Source organism: Sarcophilus harrisii, chromosome 3, assembly GCF_902635505.1.
Source record: "Sarcophilus harrisii chromosome 3, mSarHar1.11, whole genome shotgun sequence".
NCBI classification, from domain to species: Eukaryota; Metazoa; Chordata; class Mammalia; order Dasyuromorphia; family Dasyuridae; genus Sarcophilus; species Sarcophilus harrisii.
In genome coordinates this window covers 15,780,031-15,797,113 of record NC_045428.1, presented here as the reverse complement: position 1 = coordinate 15,797,113, position 17,083 = coordinate 15,780,031, and the positions used below count along the sequence as shown (strand labels likewise).

Sequence of the window (17,083 nt, the reverse complement as noted above, 5' to 3'; positions counted from 1 at the left end):
ACTCCTCATGATCTCATTTGGGGTTTTCTTGATAAAAATACTAGAGTACTTTGCCATTTCCTTCTATATTTCACTTTACAGATGAAAAAACTGAAGCAGAGTTCGATGGCTTGTCCAGAGTCACACTAGTATCTAAGGCCAGATTTGAACTCAGGGAGATGAATCTTCTTGACTCTAGGCTGATCTGTGCTCTGTCCAAAGCACCGCTACACATAGTAGGCATTTTATGAATATACCTGATTGGATGATTAATAGTGTCATCCTTTCTTCTCTTCCATTCAGAATTCCCACCAGGCCAGGAACCTTGGGACTCTCCCCAAGGTGCCAAAATTAATGGAATGGGGAGAATATTTGCACTTTTTTTGGCAGCATAGAAAATTGAGCTTAGCACCTTTTTAGAAATTTAGCAAATTTAGCAAAAAGGAGCCCAGCAGATGGCCAGTTTCTTCTCCTCCATTACTCCCTGATGAGCTTCTTTGTTCTGCTCGTCCCCTCAGTCATTGCCAGGGCCCAGATTCCTGGCTGTGGTTATGCTTCCATTACTTTTCATCATTGTGCTCAGTGCCTATTTGCATATGATAACGTAGTGGACTAGACAGATTTGGAAAATAGGCTGGTCAGTTTGGAACTAGAAGGAATCTCCTTCAACCCTTCCCAAATGAGGAAAAGAAGATGATAGAAAGTAAGGGGTCTAACTAAGTGGTACAATGGACAGAGCACTGGTCTCGGAGTCAGAAAGATCTTTCTCATACCCTTACTAACTATGTGTACTGGGACAGATCACCTGCTCTCTGTCTGCCTCAGTTTCTTCATCTGTAAAATAGGGTTAATAATCACACCTACCTCCCAGGGTTGTTGTGAGAGTCAAATGAGATAATAAGGATAAAACTCCTAGCCCAGTGCCCGGCATAGAGTAAACACTCTATAAGTGTTCACCTGTTGGGGAGTTGGGGGGCTTTCTACCCCACACATGAGAAGGTTTCCCCAGAAGAACAGGTAGGTGTGAACCATTTTTCCCAATGGGATATGAAGGCAGAAAGCAGACGCTGTGGCGTGCTGAGAGCTTAGTCAGACTTGGAAGAGCCAAGCCCTTCCACCGCATCTCGGGCCATCGCTGGCCCTGGTGACTTGTCTCAGCACTGGACTTAGGTGACTCTCTGGGAGACAGAGAAGCTGACAGCTTTGAGCAATTCCTACATCCAGTTCCATAGTGAGTCAAGATATCACAAGTAATTTCACTGATCCTGAAGGACAAATAACGATGGTAAGAGTTCAAATCAGATACCTTATTGTCAGTTGACAACTCAACAAACGTTTATTGAGTTCTTTAAACGTTCCAGACCCTGCCAGAGGTGCTATTAGATACTCTGAGGATTAGCAAGTGAAAGGCACCACATTGTGTGTTAAAGTCCTTCCCCTGCCACATCCTGGCTGTATGACATTAGCCTGTTCCACAACTTCTCCGAGCCCCGGGCAATGATCTGGGGTGCTAAGGGACAAAGAAGGACCTGACTGGGATTGCTAAAGGCATCTTCTTCATCTGGGAATTCCTATTATAAGTAAAAGCACAAGTCCAATATCTGTCCCTAACATACAAGAAGCAGTTTTGTGCTATGATGGAAGACTTGTCATGAAGGCTTGAGTTCAGGATCACTTCTGACTGTGATCTTAGCAGAGTCCCCCCACTCTCTCTACACCCCTAGTGGCAAAACTTCACGAGTCCCCTTACCTGGAAGTCACTGTAACAATAAAATCAGAGACCAACTCCCATCTGAGAAAATAGAAAAGCAGTTCTTCCCCAAGAGAGCTAGCCTGTTGAGCAACACCTGCATTCATCTTGAACAAAGGGCACTTGGCTGGCGTGTATGTCTCATCTTCAGCGGAACAGCTATTTGGTGGTTATGGACCATTAACACTGACTTTCCTTCCTGAACATCTGTCACTGTTGGCTGCTGGAAACAGAGAGTGATGCTGTGTTCACCTATAACTTGTGACCCATCTCGAGGAAGTGAGCCCCAAACCAGGCTTACAGCCCCACTTGAGCTGCATCCTCCATTCAACCTGTCTTTCCACAGAATCGGTTGACACTGGGAAAGGAGACAAACCCATGATAAAGGGGACATTATATTCTTTCTGTTTTCTAACAGGTTATACCTAAGCCCCTCAAGGAAGTGCCCCCAATGTACAAAGACAGATACGAAGCAAACTCTGAAAAGATCATGTATAGATATTTGTGGAAACATATAGCAGAATTGAACGGGATTAATATATATTGAATTACTTGCCATTTAGGGAAGGAAATGGGGAGAAAGGGAGGGGAAAAATTTGGAACACAAGGTTTTGCAAGCGTGAGTGTTGAAAATTTTTCATGCAGATATCTTGAAAATAAAAAGCTTTAATTAAAAAAAAGAATATTAAAATATTTTATTAAAAAAAAAAAAAAAAAGAAAGCTCATGCACATAAAGCATGAGCTCCTTGAGGGCAGGAACTGTCCTTTGCCTCTCTTTGTTTCCCCAGCACTTAGCACAGTGCTTGGAACATAGCAGGTGCTTAATAAATGCTTTTTGATGATTTTGCAAACCTTTAAGCATTATATAAATGCTGTTATTTTATTATTCATTCATTAGTTCTATAACTTCTTATAAATTTATTATTTCCCATAAATTTATTTATTTTCTGTAAATTAAAGTATATTATTACTAATTTAATTATTAATTATGATATATAATAATAATTAAATATTATTCTACTGATTAAAGAAGCAATGTGACATGGGAGATATTGAGACTAGCTTGCAGTCAATTATAATAGATCATTAAGAGCATTTCTAGAGCTCTTTGATGTTGATAGAGCACGCTATCTTATTTGCACCTGAAAAAAAACCTGGGAAGTGGAGAGGGAAAGAAATAAACATTTAAATACTCCTGCTATGTACCAGATAGTGTGTCAATATTTTCCACAAAATGTTATCTCATTTGATCCTCACCACAACATTGCAAAGTACTGTTATTTTCCCCATTTTACAGTTGAGGACACAGGCAACTGGATGTTAATGTCCTGCCTAGGACCATATAGCTCACATATGAGGAAACTGAGGCAGAGGAGTTTTAGTGTTTTGGCTAAATGTCCCACAGATAGTAAGCACCTGAGTTAGAACCTAAACTCACATCTTCCTGCCTCCAAGTCTCACACTCCACCTACTGAACGATGAGGGGCCCCAGACCTAGGAAAACCCAGTTTGGGTCTTCCTTTGACCCCTGCCCGCTGTGGGACCATGGACAAGCCTCAAACTCCCGGGGCTCTAGGCAGCTGTCCGAGATCTTGAGTGCTGACCTCCCCTGGAAGATCCTGATGACGTTGAGTCACTGGTCCAAACCCCGTCCCAATTCTCAAAATGCAATGACCTTTTGGAAAGACTAGCAGGAGCCCATCCACACCTGCATTATACCGCCCTAAATTGTCCTGCCCATATCTCTTTGGCCAGGGACTCCCCAAACCCCCTTCTCCTTTCCTCCTCTCAGTCTGGGATTCCCATGTCTACCTCCTGCCCCCAAATCAGTGTGGCCCAGAATACCAGCTGAGCTCCCTTTTAGTTTCTCCTTCCCTGTGGCTTATTCTCCTCTGATCTCTGGAAAATCCCATCCTGGGCCTTTTGCCCTTCTCCCCCACACTAAGCTAACAGCATGGGCACACTTCCACGTGTGGGCTGAGAATCAGAATGGAGGCAGTCCCCTCTACCCCTGTCGAGCACATCCCATCCCATCCCTCCTTTTCCTAGTTGCCGTCTGACTGGAACCATGTCAGGCTCCGGGGCATTCAGGAAAGGAGACCCTCTGGGGCGCCAGCCTCTTCTTCCAGCTTCCTTCTGACAGGAGAATCACCTTCACTCCGAGCAGCAGTGTATAAACATTTCACAAGCTCTGGCCAAGTTCCTCTATTCCCTGAAGCACATTAAAGAGTGTTTCATGTCCTTGAGTTCTGGGCCGCAAATTTCTCTTTTATGACTATCAGCTTCCTTCCTAGCTTCTCACACTTCATTCTCCCACATTCTTTGAAGGTTGCCCTCTCTTTATTTTTTTAAACCATCTTTTCTTTAGCAGCACACTCCCTTCCTTCCAGCTTTTCCACACAAGCAGGTGAGATTTGAAACTCGGTCTATGACTTGTATTATTTGTCTTTGTAGTGTTGAAGCCTAAGAATGACAGACTATAAATTACTTCTGCATTGGGCAGGCCTGGCCTGCCTTTCTCTAGGGCATGGATTAATTTTGGGTCCATGAACTCATTTTTTAAAAATGCTGACAATTACATTTCGATAGAATCGACTTCCTTTGTAATCCTATGGATTTTATTTTATGTAATTAAAAATATGATTAGAAAGGGTCCGTAAGCTTCACCAAATTAACTGCTACTTCTACTGTTAGTAGACATATTGTTTTTAATATTACTATTAGTAGAAGGATCCAGACCACACACAAAAAAAGTTAATATCCACTGTTCTAGTAAGAGATGTAGGAATTGCCTTTTGAATTATTTTTGGTTTTGGGAGGGTTATAAATAGGTCCCCACCAATGAAATCTTATATTCTGCTGAGGAAAAGGGAGAATGTGTATGTACATATGTATATGTATCACATACATATATATGCACATGTGCATTGTCTGGATGTTTCTGTATCAATTGATGCATTACATGGATGCACATGTATTTTCTTATATTTTCTATGTATTTACACATGTTGTACACATGTGCACTTATGTGTGCATACATATATGTGTATGTATATACAACTAAGCTGTTAGCTTAGTGTGGGGGAGAAGGGCAAAAGGCCAGGATGGGATTTTCCAGAGATCAGAGGATAATAAGCCACAGGGAAGGATGTATATATATATATATATATATATATATGTATGTATGTATGTATGTATCTTAATCACCAACTACTGCCCTGAATACAGAACTCGCCCACTGAGAAGGTCAGAGGGAGAGATCAGCATGTGCACATGCAGGGGAATTACGTTACGTATACGTAGGTTGTGGTTTGGTTATTGAAAGTCCATTGGTCTGAAGGGTCAGAGTTGAGGAGTGTTGAGCTGCTATGAATGAAGCAAATATCAGTATATAAGAAACAGAGGCCTGAGGGGTTACCATGGGGAGATGTGACTCATCTTCTCTCCCGTTTTTTGATCACACACTGACTGAGTTCCCGTGGTATTCCCTATGAAGGTGACGAGTCATAGAATTGGGGTCTGCATGAACCCAGCAGTTGAAGCAAAGGGCATGAATAAGATTGTCATCCAGGACTGTTGAGGCAGCAAGTCCAGTGAAGTGGAAATCGGAGTGGAAGAAATTGCAAAGGGGCAAGGAGAAGTGGAGGTAATGGGGACAGGAACTTTTTCTAGAAGTTGAGCAGTGACAGGGAAGGTTGAGACAGGGAAACTATAAGTCAGATAGAGTTGAAGTAGCAAAGGAAGCTTTATTATCTTGGCTAATTCTGAGAGTGTTCAGAAAGTGATTGGAGAGAATAAGGGGAAAGAGGGATGAAAACGGATAGAGGCTTGCTGGTTACCCTGGATCCTTACGCAGCCCTTGGCCCTTGCTTTTATGATCTACTTGGAAGTGGCCATAAACATGCATAAAATTAAGTAAGAACAAGGACTAGTTTGAACCATACTAGGGCAGGTCCGATTCATTGCTGCTACCCAGATAAAGGAGAGATAGTGAGAAAGTCACACCGCACCATCCATTTATTATTTTTTTCCATTTGGCTTTTGTTCCTAAATGCTGACAAACCAGAGAGGTTCATAAGGAAGCCAGACCTACAGCGGAGTCACTGTGGAGCATAACTTCTGGCCCAATTTCATTCTGACTTCCAAACTGGAAATGTCCCAGTTAAAGGCGGCCACATGATACTCCAGTGAGTCTTCAACGGTTGCGAAATGTTTGTTCTTTTAAATCATCCAGCTAAAACTTAAGGGAACATGTTGAGTACGTGCTCTTGCATATATTTATGGCATCCCTCATTGTACTCTTATTTTAAACCATTAATTGTTCTAACTCAAAGAAGATTAACCATACATTCAATTTTGGGGATGTGTTAAAAGTTGAACTCTATGAGAATAGCCTGGGTCACCACAGCTTAAGAATTCATCACCCAGCAGCACCCCTATGGGCAATGAGCTCCTCTATCTTTCATGATCCTAATCCCAGAGAGCCCCACCCACCCAGGAGATGGACAGTGTATGCCCCCCAAGCACAAGCTCCAGCAAGACCTAGCTGGCCAGAAAGACTTCAAGGATAATCCTACCTTCTGAGGACCAGATTAGCCACTCATCATCAACAATGACAACAGTAATGATACATAGCATTTATATGAGTACTTAAAAGTTTGCAAAGCATTTAAAATATATTATTATATTTGAACTTCATAATATATGAAAAAAAAATTCCAACTTATTTCTTGACACAATAACCTGTATATGTTCTCCCAGTGATTATACGACTACACAATCTTAAAAGTGTCTAAATTATAAGTAATCCAAAGATTAATGGAAAGATACCCTGTAGTCACATATGGCCTGTAGATTATTGCCAACGATGACTTGTGTACCAAAGGTGGGAGAAAACAAAAACATCTCCAGGAAACATATGCTGAGGAAAGGAGCTGAACCAGTCGGGCAGAAAGCAAAAGTAAGGGATATCAGTTGGGTAACTCAAGTGCTCTACTTAGGCTCCATGAAATATTAAAAGGCTTAAGTTTCCAGTTCCTTGGGGAAAGCTTTTATGGGGCATGAATTGTGGAAGAATTTCAGAGGATGAAAAGGAACGAATGACTCATGACCCACAATGTTGGAGGGAGTGCCCATGTTGTTAAGAACACGAATCCACTGAACCATTAGGGACATAAGATCAGGAACTTGTGCTGAGTAAATCCCATTCTCATTAGGGCAGCAATTTCAGGTTTTTCATTTCTTTATTCAGTTCAACACATTATATTAGCAGTGATTAATTACCTCCATGAATGAACTCCTTTCCTAGCTGAGTGAGTCGTTCTGACCCTGACTCCTCAAAGACTATGCCAGCAGAAAACAAACTCAAATAGGTCCTGCCATGCTGGAAAGGCTTCAGGAATGACCCCAACAACAGAATATCACTTAAACATAAGTTTAGCTAAATTCAAAGTTCCTTATAGAAGGTTGGCAACTAAGTAATGAACAAAATGAAGTCATTTCAAACTATGAAGTCCACTAAGACGTCATAGAAGGTTTGTAATTTGCATTGTTGGAAGTAGTAGCCACATCAATGAAATCAGAGCTTTTAAAGTATCAAACACAAAGTATTTTTGTGTTTAGGACTGTGAAGGTATCAAAAACTCCACAAGTTATCTATCCTAAAGGAGTCTGGAATCTGGTTGAGGAAATAAATGAGATAGTTCAATAAAGAGAAAAGTTATCTTGGGTTAAATGCCAGCATAAAGTGGTACAATTTTAAATAGAATAGGAGGGCAGAATTAAGAGCGATTGGTAGCAGTTGAGGAAAAGCTTTACAGCAAAGGAAGGCCTTGAAGCAAACATTGAAGGAGAGATCAGATTTGGGAAGGGGGAGAAAGAGAAGTAATAGATTCTCTGCAGCTAACAGGATGGACAGAGGTCCAAAAGAGCATGGAATTGTTCATTGGGTAATGAGACTGGCTGAGCTGGTCTAGAGGGGATATATCTGAGAAGGAACAGAAGATAAGGTTTGTTCGGGAGGATAGAGCCAGATTATAAGTTCTCATTTTGCCCTGTGGACTGTGATGAAATATTTTTGGGAGGTGGGAAGGTGGGAAGAAATCAAAAGCAAAAAGAAAGTCATTGGATGTGAAGAATAGCTGAAAGGGAAAGATCAATGACTATTCTATAATTATGCTCCTATGAGAAGAGAGGAGCCATTGACAGAATGAGAGAAGTTGAAGAAGAGATTGGCTTGGGAAAAAGTGGAGTTTAATTGAAGATAGACATTGAGTTTGAAATGAGTGCAGGACACTAAAGCAAGAATGCTGAGATAGAAGCAAGTGTGGACTAAGCAATAAAGAAATGACCCTGTGCAGAGATTAAACATATAATCTGAATTTCATCAGCACTGTGCTTTCTGGAGAGGTTTTGGAACTCTAGTTAGCATTAGGAATGTTTGAGGGTTATATTATTTAAACACAGGTTTATTTTAGCATCATTTACATAGTATTTAAATCTCACACAACTCGGTGTATTCAAGTTAGGTGGTCTGGGTGTAATTTAAGAGCAGAAATTGAAAACTGCACTAGTCCCTCAGAGAGCTGACCCAACTTTAAGTCTCTTGGTCAAATGTTCCAACCCTCTAGGGCCTTTTTATAAGTGTGACTTTTGGGGTGTGTTAACTTCATAATTTCAGAGTTCCAGTTCATGTCTAATCTCTTCTGTCCCTTAATTTTTGTCTGTATTTCATTTGGATTCAATGGTTCTATTTTCTTTTCTTCTTCTTTTTTTTTTTTTTTTTTTTGTCCTGAGGCAATTGGAGTTAAAATTGCCCAGGGTCACAGAGCTAGGAAGTATTAAATGTCTGAAGCCTGATTTGAACTCAGGTTCTCCTGACTTCAGGGCTGGTGCTTTATCTACTGCGCCATCTAGCTGTCCCTATTTTTTTCTTAATGGCTACAAACCTGCACTCATCCATAAGTGACTTTGTTCATTCCCATATAATTTATTGAGGTCAGATAATTTGGGAAGCTTTTTGGACCTGACTAGAAATGAGATTCAGTTCATTAAGAACAAGAACAAGATTTGATTCTCACGTTATAGAGTCTCTTTGGTTTACAGTCATGGTTCTGGAAGTTACAATTAGGAAAGGGAAAAAGAAAACTGATTTTACATGGAACTAAAAGGCATTTATTCATAATATATTTTAGCATTTTATATATAACTGATTCAATCCTATAAGCATTGTATGGACTGCATGTAAGGCTCTATACTAGCCACTAGAAAAATACAAAGACAAAGAGAAAAAAGCAATCCCTCCCTCGAGAAGCTTCAATTAAACTGAATCAGAGAAGTGGAGAAATGTTGTCTTAATTTTTCTCCTATCTTAGTTTTTCATAATAAATTGTGTTTTCTAAACCAGACCATTCTGCAATGACATGTCTATTTTACTACTGTTCTGTACATTCCAGCATAACCATCCAGATGTTACATATCAGCATGATACAGAAAAACACATTTATTCTGTAGTTTCAGAAAATAGTTGAAATTACTCTATTATCCAGGGAATGCAGGAATGGAAACATTCTGAAATGTTATGGGGCTTTTCCTCTTAATCCAATAATGGTTTGGAATTTCTTTGTAAATAATAAATCATTGATATTTATATTAGACAAAAAATTTTCAACCCCTCTATCATGATTTTAATAATAATAGCTCAGATTTTTGTAACATTTTAGGTTTGCAAATTATCCTATGTAGATTATACCTCTGGACTCAGGACAAGTCACCTCTGACTTCTGATGTCTGATCACTTAGCAAATAATAATCACTAATGATCACTAAAGAATAAAACCCACACCCCTATCAGGTGGGTGCTATTATTATCACCATTTTATAAGTAAGGCTTAGAGAATTTAAATGATCTGCTTAGGGTCACAAAGATAATAATTGCCTGAGACAGGAATTGAACCCAGATTTTTTACTCTATAAGTAGAGTTCTATCTATTCTGCCCCATTGAGAGTTCCAGACTTGGCTGTGACATTAGCTGTCTGTTGTTAGATAAGTCACTTAGCCTGTTTCAGCCTCAATGTCTTCATCTGAAAATTAGGGGTATCTTTCTTGTCTGACTCACAGGAGATAATATAGATGAAAGTGCTTTGAATGATGTAAAATGCTTTATCAATGATTAATTATGATAGTTAACATTTATAGTTAGCATTTTAAGCACTTCATAAATGTTGTCTTATTTTAATCCTTACAATAACTCCTGTGAGTTAAGTGTTATTATTCCAGACTCCAGATTAGCACAATGCCACAGGTATGCCTCCTAAAAAAGAAGGAAGAATGGGTTTATTCTTTAGTGATCATTAGTGGTTATTATTTGCTAGTGATCAGACATCAGAAGTCAGAGATGACTTGTCCAGAGTCATACAGCCGGTATATACAAGGCAAGATTTGAATTCAGATCCTCCTGATTACAGCACAAAGGGCCAGGAGAGATAAGAAACAAAGAGAAAAGAACATTGGTTATGATTCAACAAAGAGACAGAAAAGAGAGGTAGATTGTTGTTTGTCATGAGATGGTGCCATTGTGCAAGTGAATTGCATTTAAATGAGGGAGGGCTATGAAAAGTCACCAGATTCACTTTCTCCTCCAGAACCATCTGGGTTCAGGGACAAAATGGAGATCAGGATGACTGGAGATGGCCCTCCAAGAGGTAGAAAAACCAGGAACAAATAGAGTCACCTGAACTGCTGAGAGAGGGGAGGAGAGGCAGTGCATTTCCTGAGTTCACACTCTGTTATTTACTCTGAGTTCCATCCACTGTGTCACCAGATAGGCTCAAAGGACTATGTGACTGCTAGTAGCTGGAGAGCTTCATGTAGGGGGTAAGCTTGAGAAAAGACTAGGGATTGGTTTTTTAAAAAATATCAAAGTTTCTTTGTCATCCAATTTCAAGCAATTGCTTTTGGGAGGCTGGATATTTGTCCTAAAGAGAGATTCCTTCCTCACTTCCTCACAGCCCATGGGGGAAGAGGAAGTACTCCTCTTTTGAAACTACTCTTAAGAAATAGCATTGCCCAACTAGAACTAAACAATTAGGTCCAGACAACTCACAATTTATTATACTCACAAATTGTAATTGTCTTTTGTTCTCCCTGAAGACTAATGATATCAGGAAGGTGATAACTTGTTATAACTTCCAAGTGAGTTTGATTTAACTTGCAAAAAGGCAATCCCATTGCTACAATATCACAGATCACAAGAGACCCCAAATGGCATTCTGATCCAGTTTGATAAGCTGCTCCCTTCACTGGTATGGTTTGATTTGAGCCATTAAAAAACAAACAAACAAACAAACAAACAAAAAAACAAGTTTACTCTCAAAGGATAGCCATAGAGACTATACAAAACAATGGCTCAGTTTCTAAAAATAATTTCCCTAAAGTTCCAATGATATTTTGAAACCTAACAATTTCACTGGTTAGGTGTAGAATTTCCCAAGGTTACTACTTTGAATAGTCAATCCTCATATGACTATATGTTCTAATATATCTGCTTAAAAAGTCAAATTGGTTTTCCGGTCACATAATTCTTAAAAGCTTCTTCTTCCTCTAACATTCTATAGTTTTCTAGTAGTTTAGACTAAGGCAGAGGATGACAAGAGTTGATCAGTGACATTATAGACCGTGAACAACTTGCAGTCAAGAACTTTCTTTTGACTAACACTTTTGACTAGTTACTTAGTAAACGCTTGTGAACTTGATATGGCTTTTCCTTAAGGAAGCCACCAGCTAAATACTATTCTATATGTTTTCTGTTAAGGACAGATTATGTACTCTTCATATTAGAATAAAAGTTTTTTTCAGAAAGTCTTCTTCAGCTGTTTGGTCCTTTTAATCCATAGATTTCTCCAATAGTATGATGTTTCCTCTAAAATCACAAATGTATATTTTTCTCAAAGACCATTTTAAAACCTAGTATAATCTATCCTAGTTTTCACACTCTCAAGAGGAAATGTCATAAATTCACATAACAACCGATCCACTGTCCGGCAATCGGATATTTTTTTTATTCTTGCATCTGCCCTAAATTCCTCATGTTCCCTTTTAAGTTCATTTATTCTTATTATTTTCTCAAAGGTGATAGAGAACATCTGGTCACCATCCCCTAGCAAGTCATGCTTCATGGATGCCAAGCTAAAAACTCTCTAAGTTTTCTCCTTTCCAAGCTAAATAATCCTAGCTCCTTTAAGGTTTTCTTTGTAAATTGTATTCCCTTAGCCTTTAATCATTTTGTGTCTCTGCTCTAAATCAACTAGAATTGCCTTTACATCCTTCCGAGGCTCAGAACTGAAGGGAAAAGTCTGAGTGTTTATGCCTCTCATTATATGCACTCCCTTTCCTTTTGTGCATCTCATTACGCCTTAAATATGTGCATCTCATTTGACACCCTTTAATTTCAGCATCTCATTAGAGCCTTCCATTTTCCATCTCATTATCCCCATCTTTTTACTGCTGATTTTTTTTTTCCATTCCTTCCTTCTGTTCTCACATCTTCTTAAGTCAATCTCTTTATCCATATCCTTCAATCCTTCCCTTTATGCATCTCATTACTTCCCTCATTTTGCTCAGGTCATTACACCCTCCCATCTGTGCTCTTCATTATCCCCTTCCATTTCTTTTTGTCTCTTTACATCCCAAACATGTGCATATCACTACCTTGTCCGTTCTCCCACACTGTTCCCTCCTTTCTCTCTGCTTCCTATCACTCCCTGCTGCCCTTTGCCCCTCCCATTCCATGCTTGCATTTCCAAATCACATCACACCCCCTTGCACACATGCAACTCTACACCCACCCCATTATGAACCTCCTCGTATCTTTGTACATACAGTTTGTCCCATTTGTTCCTCTCATGATGGACCTGTCCTGCACACATGGGTTATTACGCCTTCCCGTGTTCTCATGTCATTGCAATCTTGTTGCGTCTTTTCAAAAACTTAGAAGTTTGGCAGCAAATTAGCAAATTCCCAAAGACAGAACACATGCTATGTGCAAAGCTAACTATGGGCCCCATCAGCTTGGAACAGTTTCCCAAATGAGCCACTGATTCACTTTTCGGGGAATACAATACGATATCGAGCTACCTTAGGGAGAAAAAAAAGATTGGCTTCAGTCACAGAAAAATTGTCTTGCTTTAGGCTTGACAGGGAAATCAATAATGAGAGGCAAAAACACCCCCTTTCTTCCTAAGATTACTTCACCAGTTCTGTAAACACCTCCCCACATCAGGAAGTTTCTGTCATAATTGACAGCAAACCTTCCTTTATTTTTATCATGTACATATTTAAATGTACATATCATGTACATACATTTGTCAAGAAGAGACTTCAGCTAGTGCATTCTCTCCTATTAGGAAAGTCTTTGCTGAGAGATGGTTCAATTTTTAGGGTCAGAGTTTATCTAAGTCAATAGGCTGCAGAGAAAGTGCCTACCATGTATCGCTAAGCACTTTCCAAATATGATTTCATTTGATCCTCACAGCCATCCTATGAGGTAGGTGTTATGATTTCCATTTCATACTCGAGGAAAGAAGGCAAACACAGGTTAAGGGACTTGCCCAGGGTCCCCACAGCTAGTAAGTGTCTGAGGCTAGATTTGAATCCAGGTCTTCCTGATTCCAGACCAGACCCAGCACTCTCTTCTTTATTACCTAGCTGCCTTTAATCTTAATTAATCTTTAATCTTTAATCTCATTCTGAGATCCTTTTATAGTTCTGCCCAAAGCAACCAACTCCATATATATAGATATAGATATGATAAAAATTTAGTGAGATTTTAAGTATAATGTTATTTTTTAAATACAACCCCTGATCCACTCCCTCAAAAAAAAAAAAAAAAAAACCTTCTTATTGATACCTTAAATCCCATGCAGAGATTCATTTTTGTTTGCCTTTAAACAATCTACATCTCAGCCAAGATGACCACTTCCTTTTCCATGTGCATAGTATTCCATTTCCTCCAGATTGTCCTGCGTGACTGAGACGCTCTCACTCTTCACCTCCATTCACTACCTCCCATTAAGAATCCTTATGTCCCGCCCTTCCTGAAAGAGTTTTTTCCTCATCTCTCTAGCTGTTGGTGTCCCAAAGAATAAAAGCCCCTTGAGGACAGGGACTATTTCATAATTGCCTTTCTATCCTTAGTGCCGCAGCCCTGTGCCTGACACCAAAAAGCATTTGAGTAAAAGCTGCTAGAAAGGCCAGAATAGACTAAAATAGATTAGCCTAGAATTTTTAATCTGGAAAGACTCTGAGCATGAGACATATGATAAGTGAGGTGAATTGCCATATTAAAAACCAATCCAGCTAAATGTATAGGTGCTGATCACCGCGCTGGCCACAAACTAGTGAATTTTTCAACCTCAGTAAATCATGAAGGTGTGAAAGGGTTTTGTGTTAGCATTAAACACTCTCTACATTAATCTAAAGAGTCTCCATACCAACACAACTATTAATCCTTGCTATATTGGAGCAATAAAGTTTTAAATGTAGTACCTTTATTGTGTAAAAAAATTATATATAGAACATTTTCCAATTCTCAGATCGTCTACATTGACAAAATAAAACAGTAATTAAAAGGTATATGTCACTAAATACAATGTTTCCATGTTGAAAAGGTTGATTTTTTTCCCAACCCGATTAAGTTTTAAAGATCTAGCAGAGGCTGTTGTGAGCTTTTACTGTGATCTATCAAGTTTCTTAATGGTAGCCAAGGAATTCTTGTCTTCCAGTTGTGAAAAGATCAAGCAGAATATGTTCTAGTTGATAAAGGAGTTTAGAAAAGGACTATAACAAATTGATCATCAGTTCACCATCTTCTCTGTAGGAAATATGTGATAGGAATTGGAAAGAGCTGACCAGAACGTTTTGCTTTCTGGTACTGGGGAGAAGAGTACCATGATGGCTTTCATTGAAGCTTAAATCACATCCAATTCCTTTTTTGTTGTTGTTCCTTTTTTTTTTAAATTATAGCTTTTTATTTACAAGATATATGCATGGGTAATTTTTTAGCATTGATAATTGCAAAACCTTTTGTTCCAACTTTTCCCCTCCTTCCCCCCAACCCCTCCCCCAGATGGCAGGTTGACCAATACATGTTAAATATGTTAAAGCATAAGTTAAATACAATATATGTATACATGTCCGTACAGTTATTTTGCTGTATAAAAAGAATCGGACTTTGGAATAGTGTACAATTAGCCTGTGAAGGAAATAAAAAATGCAGATGGACAAAAATAGAGGGATTGGGAATTCTATGTAGTGGTTCATAGTCATCTCCCAGAGTTCTTTCGTTGGGAGTAACTGGTTCAGTTCATTATTGCTCTATTGGAACTGATTTGGTTCATCTCATTGTTGAAGATGGCCACGTCCATCAGAAATGATCCTCATATAGTATTGTTGTTGAAGTATATACTGATCTCCTGGTCCTGCTCATTTCATTCAGCATCAGTTCATGTAAATCTCTCCAGGCCTTTCTGGAATCCTCCTGCTGGTCATTTCTTATGGAACAATAATATTCCCTAATTTTCAAAAAGCACAATTTATTCAGCCATTCTCCAATTGAGGGGCATCCACTCAGTTTCCAGTTTCTGGCTGCCACAAACATTCTTGCACATGTGGGTCCCTTTCCCTTATTTAAAATCTCTTTGGGATATAAACCCAATAGAAACCCTGCTGGATCAAAAGGTATGCACAGTTGGATAACTTTTTGAGCATAGTTCCAAATCGCTCCCCAGAATGGCTCACAACCCAGCCTCCTAAAGAACAACATTCCCAGTCTCACAAATGGTTAGCACCTTCTCTCCCTCCAGGTATCATGTATATATTTATTTGCATGTGTGTTGTGTTCCCCTATAGAATATAAACACTTCGAGGCCAGGAATGAGTTTTCCATTCTGTCTTTGTTTCAGCACCTAGAACAGTGCCTTGTTCATAGAACTAAATGCTTGTTAGATGGGATTAGTACCTTTCACTTCTAGTGCTACCTTTAGAATAAAGTTCTAAATTTCCTTGATGCTGATCCTTCACAGTAATTTGTCCTTGATCCATATGGCCCAGATTCAGCTGATAGCTCACTATAATGGATTTAGACGTGAAGGAAACTGATTTGCAAAGAAATTAAACATAACTTGGAATTTTTGTTTTTTATATCCTACACTCCCCATGTTTGATTTTTAAACTCAATCTCCTCTGTTCTCCCCCTTCCCCGTTGCTTTTTACTGATTCCATATGTCTGCAAGTTAGATCTTTAATAGACTTCCATAGTTAAACTCTCTCAATTTTTACTGCCAACTTTCCACATTCTGTTATATTTCTCTTTTTATTATTATTAGGTGAGTAAGAAAAATGAGCTTTTCAAACTAAATGAAACATTTTAGCATATTCACCAAGTCATACTTGAAAAAACAACTCAGTACTTATTTCCAAGAACAAACAAAGTAGAGGGCTCAGTTTTGAGACTCCAGGTACATACGAAGGTACCTTTCAATTCTCAAGGCAAGACTTCACCCCATCACTAAGGAGAAGGAAGTAGCTTAAAATTAATAAGGTTCCTTTGTCCAAAATTTTGAGATATTAAAGAATTAAGTAACCCATCTGTCCAAGCAGATGAAAGTTTATCTTTCTGCAGTTGCATCCATCCATGGTTTCTTCATTTCATGTGGGACAGAAAAAGAGAAGGAATTGCTTATCATATACTGGAATGTGGATTCATAATCCCTGAGTCAGTGAGGCACAAAGGAAAGAAAAATAACTGTGTAGTCAGTGGGCTTGGGTTCAAATCCTCTTAGTGTTACTCCTTGTATAACCTTGGGTAATTTTCTAAAACTCTCTGAACTGTTACCTCATCTACAAAATACGAAGATTAAGTGACCTCAAAGGTCCTTTCTAACTCTCAATTTGTAATCTTACCACCAGTTAAGAAAGACTTCCTTTTCAGGCTTTTGTTTCTCCCTCTCCCCTTTGCTTATTTCAATCCAATGAACATTTACTAAGTGTATACAAAGCACTAAGGCAGAAACTGGATGAGAGTTTGGTTAAGGGTAGCCCTGTCCTTGGAGTCATTACAGTACTGTGGGATCATCTGAGCAAGCACCAATAGCTATAGCAGGGGCTGCTTCCTGTAAGATATATACTGCTGTCCTTGGTTGCTCATATCTTTTATTTACATATATATTAATGTTCTCCCTAATAGTATATAGGTTCCTTTTTCATTTTTGACTCTAAATAGTGTCTGACACCAATAAAGTAATTAATGAATGCTTATTGAATAAGTGAAAAAGCATATGAATAACGTGATGGAGGA

General features: G+C 39.0%; 1 protein-coding gene across 2 annotated transcripts in view; it reads left to right on the top strand.

Annotated features, from left to right (window-relative positions):
- VEPH1 (ventricular zone expressed PH domain containing 1) overlaps positions 1-17,083 on the top strand; it is a 205,951-nt gene that overhangs the window by 153,280 nt on the left and 35,588 nt on the right. The gene's annotated exons all lie outside the window — the stretch shown is intronic.